Source organism: Gracilinanus agilis, chromosome 1, assembly GCF_016433145.1.
Source record: "Gracilinanus agilis isolate LMUSP501 chromosome 1, AgileGrace, whole genome shotgun sequence".
Lineage (NCBI taxonomy): Eukaryota > Metazoa > Chordata > Mammalia > Didelphimorphia > Didelphidae > Gracilinanus > Gracilinanus agilis.
In genome coordinates, this window is record NC_058130.1 from 567478107 (window position 1) to 567500241 (window position 22135).

Here is a 22135-nt window from a genome sequence, read left to right on the forward strand (position 1 = left end):
AAGAATCTTGTGTGCTTTCAGAAAAACTATATGCTGGGTGAACTACATCCTCACAGGGCTCCTTCTCCCCTACTTCCTGGCATGGGATTTTTCTATATATGGACCAATGCTAGGGAAGGGCTTTTGAATCAGACTTTGAACCAGGGGAGCTGTGGAGCAGAGAAGAACAGTAGGGGCTTGCCGGATTAAAGATCCTTTTTCTTTGATCATTTTCTCTCCTGTTCCTTTATTTTTTAATCATTACACTTCCATCTGAAGAGGGTTTAAGAGTAGGGTCACTAGCTCCTTCATTCTCAAAGAATTGGGGTTTTTAATGGAGACACTGAGGCACAGAATGGTGAAATAGGAACCTGAGATCTTAGAGGTAGGAAGAGATCTCAAAGATCATATATTCCAATCTCTTACTTTGCAGATGAAGAAATTGAGGTCCAGAAAGGTTAAGGGAGTCTCTTAAGTTAGGCCACTGAGAGGCCATGAAGGGTCCCCTGACAGTGAGACATAGGGAAGCTAGGGTAGGGAAAGGGGGCAAAATACAGATGGGAGACTTTCTCCCCCAAGTGGTGCTGAGTCACCTCTGTCTTCCCTAGTATTAGGAACTCTTGTAAACAATTCTCTCTAGCCCCATAACACAGTTTGATAGGGTCTGAGGAGCTTGAGAGAGTACAGACAGCCTGACTAGAGGAGAAAGTCCCTTACCCCTCCCTGAGAACTAACCTGACCCCTCAGTGGTGGGGAAGCCAGGTCCTGAGGCCCCACATCAGAAAACACATAAAAAGCTTGGACGAACAGATAAGACAAGACCACTAAGGCATCTGAGTGAGTAGCCTGTAACAGAAGAAACATGATGGCATTGACCCAGCATCAGGAAGGGTAGCTCTTTCAGTCATCTCTGCACATCATCCTTAGGCTGGCACTGCCAAGGCCAAGCCAGGGCATTTTTAGCACACTATAGTGCACCGAGCCAAAACCTCCTCCCTTTATGGCTAGCTTCATGTTCTGGACTTTAGTGAATCACCGGAGTTGGGCTGGTTGTTCTTTTCCTGAGTGTGCTTGATCACAAAGAAGCCTGGACCAGAGACTTGCATCTCTGAAAGGGAAATCTGGTTGAAGATCCCTCTTCTCTTCAGCCCCAGAACTCATTGGGGAAACCATCCATCTTCAGGAATTGTACTTGCCCAGGTCTAACCCGCTCATCCCCAAAAGTAACTGGCAGAGGGCAGTCAGAAGTCAAACTTGTCCATAGCTGTGGACAACTGTTGAGTAAAATGCATCCTCCTCGTGCTGGCTACTGATGAGAAAACCATAGTGGAGCCATTGCCACTGCCACTGCAGGACCAATAGCAGCTGTGCAACCCATAGGCAAGATGAATTGCCAGCTGCAGAAAGGGACTGTGGATAGCTATGGTACACCACAGGGTGCAGTTGGAAAGCATGAGGAGGTCTCTGCACATCATGGTTCTCCTGCAGTATAGGATCCAGCTCCAGCAGCTGACTGGCTAGCCCTAGCAGCAGGTAAGTCAGGGTTTGGGGGCAGACAGATATAGTTTGGGTCCTGAGTGCTTGGCCCCTTGGCTCTGCTCAGAGTTTCTGGGCTGGAGGTTGAGCCTCTGGGCTCAGCAGTTAGTGCTGCTACCAGTGGGAGGAGGAGGAGTCATGGGCCCTGAAGCAACTGTACAAGGAGAATATAAACTTAGAAGTAGAGGATGGTGAAAAAGAAGTAGAGCAGCCAGGGGAGAAGCAAATCCACTCCTATAACCCCAACCCCAGTGGTTCACTCATCTTCTTACTGCCCCAGTTGAGCCTAGGCATTGGTCCTGCTTCCCAGCTGCACTCAACATTCAAGATCCTCTAGGGCTAGACTTGAACTCAGTAGCAGTCCTTCTCCCCTCCTCTCCAAGAAGCTTGATGAGGAAGCCAACAGCAATTTTTCTTTATTTTTATTTTTTCCAGATTATGTTGATATAATTTTTAATAATCATTTTCTGACATTTGGTGATGCATGTTCTCTCCCTCCTTCCTACCTCTTTCTAAGGAAAGGAATATGATGTGGGTAATACATAGTATCATATATATTCATGTTAATCATGTTAGGAAATACATATGGCTTACACTAGAGAAAATTCAAGGAGGAAATAAAGTGAAAAATTATATGCTTCAATCTTAATTTAGATTCAGTTGGTTCCCTCTATGGTACTTGATAGCCTTTTTCATCATAAGTTCCTTGGAGTTGTCCTGAATTCTTGTTATGCTAATAGTTAAATTATTCCCAGGTGATTAACTACATTATTATTGTTACTGTGTACGGTGTTCTAATTTTGCTCTCCACTTTGTATCACTTCATATAAGTTTTTTCAGCTGTTTTTGTGATGCCTTGTTTGTCATTTCTCATGGCACAAAAATATTCTATTACAATCATCTTCCACAACTTATTCATCATTGCCAAATTGATGGACATTGCTTCAGTTTCCAGTTTTTTGTCAACACAAAAAGAGTTGTTATCAATATCCTCTGATCTCTTTGGGATATAGACATAGAAGTGGGATTTCTGGATTATAGGGTATGCACAATTTGATGGTTCCAAACTGCTCTCCAGAATGGTTAGATCCATTTACAGCTCTACCAACAGTTTATTAGTGTCTCAATTTTTCCACATCTCCTCTAACATTTTTCATTTTCCTTTTTTTTTGTCATATTAGCCATATAAGTGGGAGGGGGTGCTCAGAGTTGCTTTAATTTGCATTTCTCTAATTAATATTGATTTGGAGCATCTTTTCATATGACTAAAGATAGCTTTAATTTCATCATCTAAAAAATTGCCTATTCGCCCCCTTTGACCATCTATCAATTGCAACATACATAGACTTTCTACAAATTTTTGTTTCTGTGTAGCCTAAGAAAAATTATTTAATCTCCTTAAGCTTTAGTTTTCTCATCTGCAAGATATTGGTTTCCTGGATCAGATTATATCCAACATTCTGCAGTTTGGAGCTTTATGATTTTATTAGCAGAATTCCTTTCTACAAAATTGTGAATTAATGATCATGTATCTAATTCTGAAGGATATCCAGGATAGAAGAACATGCCACATTTGGAGATATCTTGTTCCATTTGGGATTAGCAAACTGTTTTCTTAAATTAATCTGAACTATTCCCTTCTGCAATTTCTACCCTTTGGAGGAAACAGTATAGTAATGATGAGAGAATGTTAAACTCAGAATGAGGAAAGACAACTTCCAAACCTGGCACTGACATTTGTGAGACTAAACACTAAACTCTGGAAGTCATGTCCATAGTCAGGCAGGAAGCAATTAGAAGATTTGAGATGAAGACCCAAGTCTGTCTGAATCCAAATCTAGGTCCTTGTCATATTGCTTCACATGCCACACACAGATCCTGTCTCTGTGTAAAACTTGGAGCACTATGTTGACATCAAATTTTATTATCCTTTCTCCCTCTCAGCCCAAGCAAAATAAATCTAATTTTTCTTCTACAAGGCAGCTCTACAGTTACTTCATCATAATTTTTGTGCAACAAACTTCAATTTCTATCAGGTAAATGTCCCAACATTTGTAAAATGTTGTTTTCTGAATTGCTTAACATCAATAAATTTTAGATTTCAGAAGGATTTGTCACCTATCATCCAACTGTGTAGTCACATATCTTTGGATCCCTGGATCTTTCTGTATAGGATAGAAAATAAGTCTTTATTCATAGTGGAAGATTATCTGATTGCTCACCTATTTTGGAAATTGGATTTAAATTTAATAAATGTGGTGAATCATTATATTGTTTTAACCACAGGAATATATGGATACAAGGATTTCATGATATATTTTTGTAGCTTATGAATTTAAACATATCTGATGTTTAATTAACTTCAAACTAAGCTATGGGTCAGGGTTACTGTGGGGATTAGATGGAGGAGAAGGCTTGCATTATTTAATTATTTTAAATGACTTTTTCCCTTGAAGGTAGACTTCAACTTTATATCAATTTTCCCCTAACAAAGTCAATCTGGGGGTTTATCTTATCAGAATGACATTGACACAGTGTGTATTTATAATAGACATAAAATGAATATATAGTACAAATCACTATCCTCTAGAGATTCTAAGGCTACAGTTCATTCCAGTTAATAAAGTCTTGAGGGATTATTTAAAGCAACTCTACAGCATTCTAAGTTTTTCAGAGCAAAAACCTGATATAATACACTATTTTTCTAAGAGTATTTTTTAAGTAATTCAAAATTAGAAACTACATTTCCCCAAGGTTTGAAAAATGGTATTTTCTCAAGAAAATGAAAAAAATTCTCATGCAAAGCTTAGGACTTAAGACATAGTATTATGTCTTGATATAAACCCTTACTATAGCTTTTTTTTTAAATGAACATAATTAAAGATAGAAAGTTTTATAACATTTAATATTATCAGCAGTCTCTGGAGTATAATTTAAGGACTGAAACCACACTTTTTACTTAAAATCTCTTTCCATATGAGATACTGAAATTCATGGTCTATTTTGTATTATAATTGATAGAAATATAAACAAGGATAGAGTTTCCACCAATAATCGATACTTAAAATGCATGTCCATTTTTTTCTTGCTTTCTTTTTAAATCAGTGGTTCCCAAACTTTTTTGGACTACTGCCCCCTTTCCAGAAAAAATATTACTTAGCACCCCTTGGAAATTATGAAACTATTTATTGAACTCAGAATAGAATGTAATACAAAAAAAGTGTGGCCATCACAGCCCACCTGGATCACTGCAGCTCGGACCAGGGGGCAGTAGCGCCCACTTTGGGAATCACTGTTTTAAATGTTTGACCTCTCCAAAAGATGCAAGTGGATTTTTGTTAATTTTTGAACACTTTTTGAAGGAAAGTTGAACTTTATTGATTCAGCCTGATCTCCTGGACCTTTCTCTTTTTTATAGAACAATTTCTGCTAAATTGGTAAAGGATAGAGTTAAACATTTTGTGAAACAGCTTTCTTTTTGAGGAATATACATAAAAATGGAACTGAGAAAGAAACAAACATCCCAGCTATGAAGATAGAATTAACTCTCCCTTTGTCTATTTTTAGTTACTGTACCCCTACTTACTAGCTAACTAACCATTCAGTATGAGAGCTCACAAGTCACTGGTCCACACCCTCAAAGGTCACAAGAACTGCCCTCCACCTTGGGCAGTGCTAGGCAAAATGAGATACTGCAATTGGTTCCTGTAAAGAAGGGGATAGACAGGAAGTGATGTGGAAAAGGGGGTATAAAAGAAGAGACCAACATGGTCTGGTCTCTCTTTCCTTCCTTGATTTTGGAGAGACTGGTTCCTTGGAGACCATTCCTGCCTTGGTTTTTGGAGAGACTGGTTCCAGACATTCCTTCCTTGGCTTCTGGAGAGACCCTTCCCTTGGATTCTGCATCAGTGAGTAGAGCTGAAGAGACACACTTTTCCTTGGAGTCATTCTGCATTGGTGGAACTCTGGTTGAAGACACCACAAGGACTTGTGGCTGAGAACTACTGGGAAATCCATGTGGAGATCAGGACCTGAGGAAGCCCCCTGTAGGTATTAAACTGGAATTCATTTCACTAGAGGAGCACTCAGGGCTGGTAGGCTAGACAAGACTCTGTCTCCTTTCTACATTTCCCACTTTCAATACCTCTACCTTGTTGTAAATAAAAGATGCTAATAGTAATTTTAACTCAGGGGCTAATATTTTATAAACAGTGACTACTTTTATAACTCTCATATTGAGTCAAAACCAAATTTAATTTTTACACAACTCAGGCCACAGTTGAAAAATAATTTCCTCTCATGATAATTTAAATTTTTATACTAATTAGATACATGTATTATTGTGGATATCTATCAGTTTCAGGCTGTACTCCTCAAATAGAGCCACATTAATTTTAGACATGAATGGGTCCTTCAGATACAGTTTTAAATAACAGAAAACAATAGCAACATCCATAGGAACAACAAAAACCTAGTAAAAACCTATTTTGTTGTCATTATTTTAAAAAATAGTTCTAAAATAGTGATGCATTTCTTCCATTCTCTGTCTACCTATGAATCAATAGAGAATGTAGTTTAAAATATTTCATTTAATATCTTGTTTGTTTCTGGGGTTTGCAACAGATACATGATGCTTTAGGTATCAAAAAATTTTCTCAGTATAAGGAATTAAGTTGAATATGCAGTGAAGAATTGCATTGAGGGCACTTGGTCAGCAAATCTAACTTCCAATATAGTTAAAGCTCTTACCTTAAAATGATGTACATGTTTATTCACTCTTTTGGGGGGAAGGAGTAAGAGAATAGGTAGGGAAGCATGAGGAGAATCTTTGAAGTGTTTCAGTTAGGCTGGGTTTCCTTGGTTTTCAAGCATACAGTATCACAGAATAATTTTGGAAACCTTAGAGCTTCCCCACATCTCAAGAAGGAGGCATGAGTAGGCCATTGAGTTCTTTTTCTGCCACTAATTTTCCCATTGAAATTTGTATTTTAAAGACTTAATCCCCCACTACATAAGTAGTTTAATTCTGGGTATACCTTAAATTTCTAAGTTGTTCCCAGATATTTTTAGATTCTTTTCTTAAATATTCCTGTGGAAGGGTTTGCAACTCCTAAAACACTCTCAAGAGCTAATTTACCTATGGAGAATGACAGATTGTGAGCCATCTGTGGAATCTTTGGGACTTTTGGACCTTTCCATGTTTTTTGACTCAGTATGACACTGTGAGTAAATATTCCTGAGACTACAAAGTAGATTATACAATCATTTAAATGTTTTGTTAGTGTTGGTACTGGGCTTTCCTTAGTCTTTATGGGAAACTTGAAAGCACTAAACTATTTTTGCTTCAGGATATGAAACATCTAAAACCCATAGATGGCAAAAATTTTCAGTACTAAAATATCTTCAGGGATCATTCTGGCTTCAGTCTTTCCTTTCATTAAACTGTAGTTCTAGAACTGGGTGTGAATACAAAAGACACTCAATTCAATCTTCTAATATGAGTCATCAATATCTCAAATGTGGATTATTGTAATGACCTGCTGGTGGGTCTGCCTGCCTCAAATCTCTTCCCCTCCAATGCATCCTCCATTCCTCCACTAAAGTGATTTTCCTAAAGCATAGGTCCTTTCATGCCACCCTCCTGCTCAATAAACTCTAGTGATTTCCTATTTCCTCCTAGAGCAAATAAAAATGCTCTGTTTCACATTCAAAATTCTTCATATCCTACTTTTTCAGTTTTCTTTAAACCCTACACCATTACAGTATACTTTAATCCAGTGAAACTGTCCTCCTGTTGTTCCATGAATAAGATAATCCATCTCTCTAAGCTCTGATCATTTTCTTTGGTAGTCTTCCACTCATGGAAATCTTTTCCTCATCTACTCTGACAAATAACGCTCTGATTTCTTTAAGCCCCAACTAAAATTCCACTTTCTTCAGGGAACCTTCTTCAACCCCTCTTAATTTCTGACTTCCTTCTGTTAACTATTTCATATTTATTCTGTATATAATTTGCTTTGGTATATTTGTTTGTATGTTGTCTCCCCAGTTAGATTGTAAGCTTGTTATGGCCAGGGACTCTCTTTTACTTCTTTTTATATCCCTAGGACTTAGAGCAGTACCTGGCACATAATATGAGGAAATTGAGGCACAAAGTTGCCCAATGACTTACCCAAGGTCACACATCAAATATAATTCTGAAACATGATTGGAATCTAAGTCTTCTTGACTGCAAATCTAATGCTTTATCTACTATATAATGATGACTCTCTGATACAGCCTCTTTCCAATACAGATTAACATATTTTTAAGAATTATAAAATATAATGTGTAATACCTTCTATGCATGTAACTATTTGTATTTTTAATCAGATAAAATCCAAAATCAAATCTTTGCTTAAATATTCTCAAGATATTTTGTGATATTTAATTATCTCATGAGTATTTGTGTGGAAAATACATAAATATAACATATATTCTAAAAGTTTTATACTGTAGTAAAATTTCTTTGAATGAAATAGTTGTGACAGAGTTCAATAAAATATTTGAAAATCATTCTGAGCATCAAATTCTTGAGTTTCAGAATCATTATACTGGGCAAATCAGTACTTCCTACCTTCTGCTTTCTCCAAATACTGGGGAAAAAACTGATTGTGATCTCTTTGATTGAAAATGTAAAAAAAAAAAAAGTTCAGACAAATATCCCTAAATTACAATTGATGACAAGTAAAAAAACTACGATATCATTAAACTTATGTGGATTCTAAATCAGTTAAATAGTTAGGTTATATCTGGCCCATGTTCTCTCTATAGCATACTTCAATTATTATAAGAGTACTTTATGTAGACTGGGAAAAGGGAATCCCTTAGCAACTCAGATGATCCATTTCTCAAAGCACTAAACTTGTTTAATTTTATATCATTTACATTAGAGTTTTTATGTACGAGTGTCATTAATGATCATAAAAGTGATCCTGACTTAAACAATATTCTACCTAAAGTTCTTTAGTCATTGTAATATTCTGCTTAATGTAGGGCAATTGTAATTTTTTTCTTAAATATGAGAGAAAGAGAGAGATAGAGGAAGAGAAGGAAAAAGGAAGAAGAATAAGAAGGAACAAAGAAGGGAAAGGAAAAAAATGAAGGAATGGAGGGGTAAAAAAGAAAAAAAGTATATGTCCTTTGTCATCATAAAATATACACTTACATCATATTTATTTAAAAAACTCTTCTTCTGTGAGACAGTCTTGCAAAAGACTGCCCTTGCCTGTAAATTTGAGTGACAGAGAACACTGACATTTCTTTAATGTTATTAATGGGTTAATATTAGAAAAGACTGAACATTAAAAATATAAGCTGACTTCAATATCAGGATTGTTCACAGTGACACTTGGGACTTTAAATTCACTAAATTTTTGAATGTCACAAGATGTAATGGAAATCCTGAATAAATTTGGAATGTTTTAAAATTTAAATATCTCACCCATTTATAGTTAAATGCTAATAATCTGAACTTTAGGCATAATAATAGCATTCCCAACATGAAGAACATAATACATATTATCTCCTTGTATCCTCAGGAAAACCATGCAAGGTAGTACACAAATTATTATTGAATCAATTTTATAGATTAGGAAACTGAGTCTCAGATATTAAGTGACTTCCCTAAGGTCACATCCCTACTCATTTCACAGTCATGGAATATATGTTTGAATTGGAAGTGATTTCAGAAGCCATATGGTCAAGTCTAAACATGAATATGAAGCATACAGGCATATGAAGAATGTGAGCAAATTGAGTGACATAGTGTAGAGAGCACTGGACCTGGAATCAGTAAGACCTTGAGTTGAAATCCAGCCTCAGTCATTTACTAGCTGTGTAATTATCCTTGGGCAAGTCACCCTCTTTTTACTTCAATTTCCTCATCTGTAAAAATGAAGATAATAATAACATCTATTTTCCAAGGCTGTTCAAATGAGATTGCTTGTAAAACACCATACTGCCTGGCCTATAGCACTTTTCAAATATTAGCTATTATTAACTAGTATTTATTTAATTTTTAGTTGAAGATTTATTTTTATTAATACAATTTATTTAAAAGTATCTCAACCCCTCTTTTTCCTCCTTGCATCACAGAAGGCAACATCTGTGAAACAAATACATACATGTACAAAAATTATGTCTTTCATGTTCATTCACAAGTTATTCTTCAAGTAATAAATTTTTAGCTTTATATAATGTTCTCATGATTCTACATTGTTCATTATCCCATGTAGTTCTTTTCAAGTTATTTTTGTAATTAACCTTCTTCTCATTTCTTATAGCACGGTAGGATCCCATCATCATCATATACCACTATTTATTTAGTCATTCCTCAATTGATGGGCACCCTTTCAATTTCTAGGGTTTTTTTTGCCACCACAGATTGCTGCTATAAATAATTTGCAACATAGAGGTTCTATTCCATTTTTCTCTAACTCCTTGGAAAACAGACCCAGTAATAGTATAAACTGTTATTATTAGAAGCTCTTACTAATTTTGGAAAACATGTTCTCACACAAAAACATTATTTAGGAGTGAAGGGGAACTTTAATTATTAAGCATAGGCTAGAATGTGATCTTTACCATAGCCCCACATTTCTCTGATTTTTATCTCACAACTGAACTATGGTTCCAAATTAGCAATTGGTTATTGGACATTTCCAATGAAATATCCCACAGATATTTTAAACTTATAAGTTCTTAAGGCAATTAATTGCACTTCCTCCTAATTCTACCTCTCCTAACTGTCCTATTTCAGCTAAGAATGCCATTCTTCTAATCACCCAAATTTTCAAACTAGGAATCACAAAGAACTATTTACACTGACTCTCAAGTGCATATCCAAAAATTATCAGGTTTTGTTGATTATTTATCTCCACAATATCTCTTAGATTCTTTCTATTCACATAAAAATCACTTTATTTTAGACTTAAAGATCATCTCTCACTTAGTTTGTAATTGGCCTCTCTGCATACAGAGACCTCTCCCATCCCTGTTTTATAGGCATTTAACAAATTCATATTCCAAAGTATAAGTATGACCACATCATTCCTTTTTTCTCTGTATTTTATTTGATCAAGGATATTTTATTTTCCCAGTTATGTGAAATAATAATTTTCAACATGTTTTCTGAAATGAGAAGATCCAAATTATTTCCCTTCCTGATCTGGGTTATACATGTATTATTATGCAAAACATACTTCTAAATGTGACCATACCATTTCAATAATCAAGAAGAGTAAATGGCTCCCAATTTCCCATATATATATATGCATATATATGATTAATTTGACATTTAAAGTCCATCACCTATTTTTCTAGCCTATCTTTCAAAATGTTCGCATTATTAGCTTCTCTATACTCTAAATCAGTGACTCCCAAACTTTTTTGGCCTACCACCCCCTTTCCAGAAAAAATATTACTTAGCCACCTGGAAATTAAATTTTTTAAAATTTTAATAGCAATTAATAGGAAAGATAAATGCACCTGTGGCCATCACCGTTCCCCTGGATCACTGCAGCACACACCAGGTGGCAGTAGTGCCTACTTTGGGAATCACTGCTCTATATTCTAGTCAAACATCTTTGACCATTTGTACATACTGTTTCAATACCTGGAATGCTCAATCTCTTTAACTCTGCTTGCTTAAACCCTTCAACATTTAGCTCAAGTGATACTATATGAGGCTTCATCTAATTGTCCTAGGTATTATTGCTCCATACCTCCAAATTACTTTGTATTAATATAGTATTAACTTACTTATGACCATGTTATTTACTCAGAGTAGAAGTGGAAATCAACTTAAATATATCAATTTGAATGCATATCTTGTAAATTGATTATTTAAGTTATTTTTCATTATCACTCAACTTCTGTCCATTATATTAAAATTGATGTTTAGCTTATATTTTTTAAATTATCTAAGGAAGATAGCATCATTCCATCTTTAGACATCTCCTGAGATACTCCTTCACAGGCTGACTCAAAAATACATTGTCTCTTGTATCCAAGGTTCCTTCAGGTACCACAGGTTAAGCTCTTTCCATTTATTTGATTTTTATTTTAAGAACCTTTTTATTATCTTTCTGTTTTAAGTCCATCATATACTTAAAGATCATCATTAAAATTTTTTCTTAGCCTTTTACTATAAAGGCTAACTGAGCAAAGTTAAAAGAGTGTCTATTTGATCTTTTTTTTCTTTTTTATTTCCTTTGTGTTCTCAGCATTTGGCACAGCTCTTAGCACCTACTAGACCTTTAATAAATGCTTGATAAGTAATGCTGAATCTATTGTACATCAGTGATATATGTTAAATTAGTACATGACTATATAAAGAAAATTGTTTCTTAAAAGAATGGCTTACTTTTAAATTGTATGTTAAAGAACACATAAAAACAAAAAGACATATTCTGAACAATTTTTTTCTTTGAATGAGATCATTGAATAAAAACCAAATTAAAAAAATACCTTTAGTTTAGCAGGGTTTATTGCTAAGAGAAATTATTGGTAATATTCAACTTGATATACTAAAACACTTTTCAGACTTCCAGGAGGCAAGATGGTGGTTTAGAAGCAAAGCCTAGTCCTCTGTGAAAACCCTTCCATACCAATCAAAAACAAAACACTTTGAGTGGCACACAAAAACAAATTCAACAGCAGGACAGAGCCCAGGGACCCTCCAGCTTGATTCAACTTAAAAGGTACACAGAGAAGGTTGAATTTGTGACTTTAAGGAAAAGAAAGAAGGAGAGTCCTAGGACCCTTCCCCACCTACTGTGTTAAGACAACGGCAGTTGCTGGGGTCTCTGGGCAAAGGCTGTAGCCCAGAGGGAGTGCTTTGTTGCCTCAGCCAAACTCAGCTCAGTGCTCTGACCACATCTGGCAGGGAGGCAGCTGGAGGAGAGGGAAAGAAGGGAAAGCATCCAGATTGCTCAGGCTTCAGCCACTGCTCCTCCATCCTGGGCTTCTGACTCTGGAGGCTTTGGTCTCAGGGCACATCCAGCTCTGGGGCCAGGCTAATCCAATCTAGCAATAGTGCAGATAAGAAGCCTTCCAAAAACAGGGAAGTCTCCAACTCCCCTCCTCCATCTACTGTGTTCAAATCTGCAGTAAGAATCCAGCTGATTGGGATCCCAGGGTGAAGCCTACAACTGGGACAGAGTACCTTAGTACCAGGACTGGAAACTCAGGGCTCTGACTAGGCACAGGGCAGGGAGGTGACTGGCAAAATGGAAGAGAGGAGCATGAAAGCAACTACTGTTCTGCGTCCACACCTTCACCTTTACCTTCAGCTTCTGCTGATAGCTAAGGATGATCTGGCCTCAGAGCTCATTAATACAACAGACCAGCTGTACCAACCTAATCTAATTAGTTAACTGATCAGAGAAGAAGTGCCTACAGAACAGAAGAGCCCAAACCCACAGATCCAGCAAAAAAAAAAACAAAAACAGAGAAGCAAGAATACAGCCAATGACCAGGGGAAAGAAGGAAAAAATATGAGCAAACAACAGAAAAAGAAAAAAGAAATTACAATCCACAGCATCTATCCAGGTAATGAACAAAAAGCAAATGGAACAGAGGAGGAACAAGAAACACCAAACAGAAATGCAAAAAACTCCAGTGAATTGGACACAAGTTTCAGAAGAGCTCAAAACATAATTTAAAAAAAAAAGAAAACTGGGAAAAAGACTTAAAAAGCAAAATAGGCCACCTGGAAACAGAGGAATATGAATTATATAACAAGAAAATAGTGCCCTTAAAGCCAGAATTGACCAGTTTGAAAACAAGGCAAATAATGTGAAAGATGACCTACAAAAAAAGAAAAACAGATGAAAAGGAAAAAGATGACCAAAAAGCCAGGGATGAAATTCAGTCTTTAAAAATTAGAATAAGACAACTTAGAAGCAAATGACTTCACAAGGCAGGAAGAGTCTATAAAACAAAATCAAAAGAATGAAAAAATTGAGGAAAATATGAAATACTTCATTGATAAAACAACAGATCTAGAAAATAAATCCAGGAGAGACAATTAAAGAATTACTGGACTATGAGAAAATCATGACAAAAGAAAAAGCCTGGACCTCATTCTACAAGAAATTATCCAAGAAAAATTCCCTGATATTCTTGAACAACAGGGTAAAGTAGAGATTGAAAGAATCCACAGATCACCTCCTCTATTAAATCTCAAATTGACAATTCCTAGGAATGTTATAGCCAAGTTCAATAACTTCCAGATCAAGGAAAATATTTTACAAGCTGCTAAAAAGAAACCATTTAGATATCATGGAGTCACTTAGGATAACACAGTACCTGGCTGTATCCACACTGAAGGACCTGAAGGCATGGAACATGATATTCTGGAAAGCAAGGGAACTGGCTCTACAACCAAGAATTAACTACCCAGCAAAATTGATTATATTTTTGCAGGGGAAAGTATGGTCATTTAATAAAATAGAAGACTTCCAAGCATTCGTAAAGACCTGACATAAACAGAAAATGTGATGCTCAAACACAGAACTCAAGAGAATCACCAAAAAGTAATTAAGAAAGGGGAAAAAAATTTTAAGGGACCCAATAAGAGCAAATGATTTGTATTCCTGTAAGAAAAGATAATATTGGTAACTCTTAAAAATGGTATTATCAACAGGATAACTAGAAGAAGTATATTTAAAGGGTACAGGGACAAACTGTATGGGATAATATGTCAAAAAATATATAGAAAACTAAGGGCAAAACACTTTTGAATTCAATAAAAAAATCTACTAGGGATCACTATTATGCTAGTTGTTAGTGATATAAATAAGAGATTCTGCCCTTGGGGACCTTAAAATCTAATGAAAGAAGACAACATACAATAGTAAACTGAAAATCAAAAGTATGGGAATGAAAGGGAGGCCACCAATGACTAGAGGCATATTGTTTTTCTGGAACTGAAGCCAAAGAGAGAAAATGATAGAAAAGAGCAAAGAGAAATTTTGTGAGCTCTTCATAAAAGAAGAGATCTGAGAGGAGTTTAGTGCTCTGCCCTCCAGCCCTTTAATCAAAGGGGAGAATATCATATGATGTTTGAAATTTCAAAAGGGTCTATATAATTATATTCTAGCATATCTGGTTCTTAGAAGTATTAGAGAAATTCTTTGATAAGGCTGAAGTGTACTAAAATATTTGGACAATAATCACCTATAATTAATTTCCTTTAAAAAGTTTTGTTTAATTCATAAGTAGTAAGTTATCATAAAGATAATTTCTATAGGAAATATCCTATTGAGTACTATATGTTTCTTTTGTTTTAAGAAGATAAATGTGGATTTGTCATATAGACATCCTGAGTGATGTGTGTGCACACATCTATGTACATATAATATATATGGGAAATGTTTATTTTAATTTATATTCTTTATCCACATGATGCTAAATAGATGTTTACCATCTTTAGAGAAATTAATATATATGTATGTATATACATACATATATATATATATTCTCCTTGTGTTTCTACCTTCATAAAAATCATTAAGTTCAGGGTTTAGAAGGGATCCTAGAAATGATTCAATGAAAAACTTATTCAAGATTTCAATCTTTTCTGCATCTGACAAAGAGATGCTCCTACCTCTACTTGAAGGGCATATGAAGGCAGAGAGAGGCATTTTAATGTTGAACATCATGCATAAAATAAATAAGAAATTTATCATCTGTTACATGTATCATTGAAGAAACTCTTTATCACTTTGCCTACTAGAGCTCGACACATGAGAACTAGGAGGAATTTGAAGAAGGATGAAAGCCTTAGTGATGTTTAAGTGGTTAGAAAATATAATTTAACATAAAAAGCACTTGGTTGAGTCAACTTCTTGAGAAAAAGGCTAGAGAAAAACTTACTGATGGCTAGATAATTGAAGTTCCCCATCACTACTATATTATGCTTTTTTCTGAGTTATTCTGTTCAGAAATTTTGTATTATACTCCAATGATAAAATCACTTCTATCTCTTCATTTTTTTTACCTTTGCTAAAATGCTCTCTTTTGTTGTTTTCCCTTCTTATTCCTGGATTTTCTTATATGAACACACCTTCTTATTATATAATGCCAACCCACTCTCATTCAAATGGATTGTCTAATCGTGAGCCTCATGTCACAAAGTTTAAGCAAAACATATGAGAAGAGGCACATGGAGGACTTAACAGAGTTATGCTCCATATGTAATGAGGAGTAAAGAAAAGGAAAGAGCTTAACCTGTAACTCATGGGCAACTAAGGATATAAAGAATAATGTTATATTAATTTGGCTTTGGAGGATAATTTTGAAACATATTTAAATAGAGAATGACATATGATCTGTCTCAGATGGTTGAAGGAAGTTAGTCTCCAGACTTAAATTCTCTGACAAAGAGTTTCATAAAAGTGGACAATGGTTTCAAAATAATGAAAAAGGAACTAGGAAGATATATTTTATATGAGTTCTACATATATACATATATATGTATATATATTCATTCAAACAAGTTGTTATGGGATTATCACTATTCTTTAGAAAAGGATGGGGAAATATTTTGAAAGGATTCATAGAAGTTGAACAAATCATTGCTTTGGCACTGAGTTTCCTAATCTATAAAATGAAGGTGAAAATAGTACTTGTAAAATATATTTCACAAAGTTCTTATAAGGATTAAATTCAGTAATGTTGACAAAATACTTTGCAATGTGTTTTCTATATAAATATCAGGTATTATAATTCACGTAGTCAGAAAGACCTGATTAGTAAAAAGGTTGTTATTAAGTTCTTTAAGTTGAATGACATGCTTTTTAGATTTAATACATATAAGAGCCACATTTAAATTAAAAAAATGTTAATAACTATTGCTATGAAGGGGGAAAAAACTTGCCATCTACAAGATAATACATAGCTAGAATACTGAAGATGAGGGGAAAAAAGGGTCATCTTAACTTTTGAAACATTCATTTAAGCTTATTACAAAATCATTATCATAAAATGTTCAAACAGGTATGTAAAATTTGACTTTCTTCATCAAATTCTACAATGAGAGAGGGATATATATATATATATATATATATATATATATATATATATATAGAGAGAGAGAGAGAGAGAGAGAGAGAGAGAGAGAGAGAAAGGGAGGGAGGGAGAGGGTGAGAGAGCGAGATAGAGAGGCAGAGAAAAAGTATTGAATGGGTACTTCAAGTGTGCATGGAAGAGTGGCCCTCATTGAAAAAATATTGAACTCTAATAAATATACTTATGCATTGAAAAGCAAACTTGTTATGTGATTATAGAAGTCCCAAATGTGTGTGGAAAATTGAAATATGGCCATGTACTATGGCAAATATCACAAAAAAGGTAAGAAATATAACCAAAATAAAAAAATAAATAAACATACTTTAATGGCCTGGGAACTCACTTGATTTAAATCTCATTTAAAATCTATTAGTCATCATTGAAGCTGAATTTGGGAAATATAACATTTGTCAAAGTTATGCTTAATATCCAGTGTGATATATAGATTTTTGATGAATAATTAACAGTGCATATGCAATTAATATTAGAAGGTCTGGTGGCAATTATTTGTCAGTTCGTGGTGTTCCCTGTCCTCCCTCTCCCCACTATTATTTCCTGTTTCATTATTGGCTTGAATGTTCTTTGAAAGCCTTAAATTCCTCACACCAAAAGTATTTGCAAACAGGCACCAAAGTAAGCTCTTTAAGAGCTATCACTTTTATTGCTTTCCTTAGAGTAATGTCCAAAAAATCCCTAAGAAACCAAAAACTTAAAAAGACAGCAAAAGAGATGAATAAAACATTTGTGTAGGCAAGATCCACAACTCAAATGAAAGGAAACTAACTCAAAAAACCAGATTATTCTGATCGCATTAGGTGAATGTAAAATGTAATGAGCCAGTTCAATATCCATTTCTTTGACAAATTTAAAACTAGTCAGTTACTCAATAAATATTTATCAAGTGCCTACTATGTGCCAGACACTGTGCTATGTGCTAGGAATATAAAAGGAGGCAAAATCAAAAGCATATCAGGATTATTGCTTGTCCTAAGCAGTCTTCATAGAACTGAATCTAATACATGATTTTGTAATGAAAAAAAAAAAACAGATGATTTCGCTCTGTGAGATTTGAAGAGTAAGCTATTAATGGATGAAAAACAACAGCTTCTTGTAGAATGTAGCATTGGGATGGGCTCTAAAGAATATTTAGAAATTTTGCAGGTGAATATGTGGAGTGAATATATTCCACATTCAGAGAATGTCTCAATAAAGTAAAAAAGCAAGACATGTGAAGAGTAGTTGGGACAGAAGATTATGCAATTTAATGGAGTATATAGAGTAGAATAACAGGTGATACCAAATTATAAAAGCTCTTCAGGGCTGAAGAAGTCGTAATTTTTTCCTGGCTATAAAATTTAAAATAAGCCTTCCAAACTCAAATGGAAACAACATACTGAGCACAAGGGTACTTCAAAAGAAAACATGAAGATGAGAAAAAGATTGAGAGTTTCACTCTGAAGAATGAAAGATATAAGTGTAAAAACAAGAAAAGGTGGAACATCTTTTTGAATGACTAAACATCACAATTTTTTTCATTAAAAGAATCAAAAATCCAAACAATTTTAATAAAACTTTGCAGTGATATTATAGTCCCTTACTTTTGAAAATGAAAACTTTTCAACCTAAAATATTTTCTAAGATAAATGACAACATTAATATTTTCCATTTTCTGAAAAAGTCAAGGAGGCAATTTAGAGTACAAATGTCGGACAGAACCAAATTTTACTACTGGCAGTTATGTTGCAAATAACCCAAGTTGACATTTACTTTCCCAAAATTACTGAGTAGTATTTTCATAAGGATAAATTGTTCTTCAGAAAATTTCTAAAGCACTATTCACAACAATAAATAGACATGTTGTTTTCAAATGCTATAGCCATCAAAAATGTTTTCTATTATTGTATGTCAAAAGAAAAAAAAATCAGGAAACATTTCTGCTTGATCAATGTTGCTTTTTTTATGCCAGGAAAGGGGAAGAAAAGCATGCATTCATAGAATCTTAAAGCTGTAAAGGACATTAGAGACTATCCACTTCACACTTTTCATTTTACATGGAGAAATGGGCCTTCTCTCATCCTTGGATCTTCAGAAATCTAGCCCAAGATCTAGATACAATACTTGGTGCATTCATCTGAATACTTTCCAAATAATAATTCAAGAGACTCCACCAATTCATACTTCTAGAAGAGAAATTCATAGAGATCATACCTAGGATATGCATATGTAGAAAATATATAGTGACAGATATCATGCATACAGGAACATATACCTAAATAATGTATGTGTTTAGGGAACATTCATGGAGAGGAAACTCATGCCTCTGATGGTGTACAGCTTCCAATATTTTCTGGTTATATATATATTTTTTTTCTATTCAAAAGTATATGAATTCATTCAGAGATGGTTAAATATTTATCTTTGTTTTCTGGTGTCTAGCATCCATTCTCTAAGGATAAATGAATGAAAAAAAAATTCCGCACTTATCTTAAGCAAAGCATTATTCTAAGCACTATAAAATCTTTGTTGGTTTTTTTTTCCTGGCTTCAAATCACTTATATATTAATAAAAGAGACAATGAAACTGGGGGAGAAGTGGCCAGAGAAGAACACTTTTGTCTGACTCTCTATGTTCAACTCTTATTTGACTTATAGACAGGAATCCATTTTAACTTCCAATTCTTATATCATTTCTGATTATGGAAAGTATTCCAGAGTCAAAACTTTCCTAGATGGCAAAAATATGCTGTGATTTTTCAGTGTCTCCTCATCATGCTCCTTTTTTTTAACAGTTGAGAAATATTACTATCTAGCCTGATTGGAGAAAACATTAATAGCTGGTGACTTTTGTATTTTTCCCAACTAGAAATCATACTCTGATATCTATCTGGTTTTTCTTCATATAAAAGAGGAAACTGAAGCCTACCTAAGGCACAGAAAAGAGTATTTGAAGGGCAAAAGTTTCCAGACACAATGGTCCTAATTCATTCAAATTTCTTATCTTTAATTGCTAATGTGGACAATATTTTCTAAATATTAGTCTATGTGTATGAATATGGGGAAAAGAGTGACATATGATCAAGATGAGGATAACTGGGCTATGGGAATATGGAAGGGTAGATGAGTAGGTTAGTTTTTAGTATTCTGAGTCTCCTCTTGTTCTTTGTTAGATAGTTCCTACTTTCATTTTTGGGGGATAGACATGTAACACCACTTGAACTGTTAACAAATTTTCCTGGATCATCAACACTATCAAAATCTCCATTTTCTATGTTCTATATCCTCAGGGCTTCCTTCCTGCAGACCATCCTCCATACTTGAAACATACTCCATTTAACTACCTGCTAAAACCATTTTTCTTTCCAGGCTAAGATTATGTGACTTGTAGGATTAAAAATTTATTTCTGGAGAGATATCATCAAGTAGATATGATCAAGCACACCTCCTTTATTTTTCCAGATAGAAAAACCAGGGGCAGCTGGGTAGCTCAGTGGATTGAGAGTCAGGCCTAGAGACGGGAGGTCCTAGGTTCAAATCCGGCCTCAGACACTTACCAGCTGCTGTGTGACCCTGGGCAAGTCACTTGACCCCCATTGCCCACCCTTACCACTCTTCCACCAAAGAGCCAATACACAGAAGTTAAGGGTTTGAAAAAAAAATGAAAAAAAGAAAAACCAAAGTCTGGAGAAGCAACATGACTTGCTCAGAATTGTATAGCTTCTGAGTGTTTAAAGTGGATTTTCCTTGTCTTCCTGCTATGAAGTCTAACACTCTATCCACTATGTCTGATTATCTCTTGGGGAAATAAAAATAATATTCAATAGACTTCATGAGAAATTAATGTCAAGAAACACATGCTTATAATGTATGGGCTGGCAATCAAACCTGACCCTCAAGGATTCCACCCCTGAATACCCTTTCTTTCTTTTTTTATCTTTTTTAAATTTAATTAATTAATTTCGAATATTTTTTCATAGTTACAAGATTCATGTTCTTTCCCTCCCCTCCCCCCAACCACCTTCCATGGCCAACATGCAATTTTCCTGGGTTTTACATGTGTCATTGATCAGGACCTGTTTCCATATTATTAATATTTACAATAGGGTGATCATTTAGTGTCTATATCCCCAATCATATCCTCATCAACCCATGTGATCTAGCATTTATTTTTCTTCTGTGTTTCTACTCCCACAGTTCTTCCTCTAAATGTGGATAGCATCTTTCTCATCAGTCCCTCAGAATTGTCTTGGATCTTGACATTGCTGCTAGTAGAAAAGTCCATTACATTGGATTGTGCCACATTGTATCAATCTCTGTACATAATGTTCTCCTGGTTCTATTCCTTTCACTCTGCATCAATTCCTGAAGGTCGTTCCAGTTCACATGGAATTCCTCCAGTTCATTATTCCTTTGAGAACAATAGCATTCCATCACCAGCAGATACCACAATTTGTTAGCCATTCCCCAATTGAAGGGCATCCCCTCATTTTCCAATTTTTTTGCCACCATGAAGAGCACAGCTATAAATATTTTTGTACATGTCTTTTTCCTTATGATGTCTTTGGGGTACAAACCCAGCAGTGGTATGGCTGGATCAAAGGGCAGGCAGTCTTTTAGCACTCTTTGGGCATAGTTCCAAATTGCCATCCAGAATGGTTGGATCAACTGAGTATCCTTTCAAGAAGCATTTATTAATCACTTCCTATGTTCAAGGAAACAGGCTGAGAAAGGTAGAGTTATGACAGAAACAGAGAGAAAAAGATATGATAGACACACACAGACAGGGACAGGAACAGGGATAAGTACAGGGACAGAGAGACAGAAAAATAGAGACAGGGAGAGAAAGAGAAGAGAGGAGAGGAAGAATACAGTTTTAATGTTTTTGGCCTTCATGAAACCTTTCCTGATATACCCAAGCTAAAAGAGATATCTCCTTAGCCTTTCTTTTTTGTCCTATCACATCTTCCTTTAATAATTTTATTTCATTTGTGTAGTTTATGAAATTCTACTAATATAGGGCAAGCTAGTTAAAGGAAAGGACTGTATTATTTTATGGCTTCTTTATATCACTGCCTAGCACAGGACAATGTATATATTTAGATTTTAATAGTGTATGTTGAAAATTTTATCATTTCTGTCAAAAATTAGATCCATACTTAAACTTCCTTCTACTACTAATAGGCTAATTTTTTCACTACCACTCTCCTTGAAAGACTATAAAATTTTTACAGTTAAGAAGTTCTTCACTATTTTTTTTCAAGTGATAGATTATTATCCTGTTAACCTAGAACAGAGTTGGGCACTGGAGGACAACATAGAATTTACTGATTTCCAATAAACTTAAGATTTAGTGCTGTGATTTTATAATGATGCTTTCTCCTGCTAATTACTTGTTCTTTCAACCACTAATGACCCATTGCATGAAGACATTTCTCATGAACTCCCTTAGTGTACTATCTTTTCTTAGCTTTGGTTCATGGCCTCTTGTTTTTCAGTTCATTAGCTCCTCA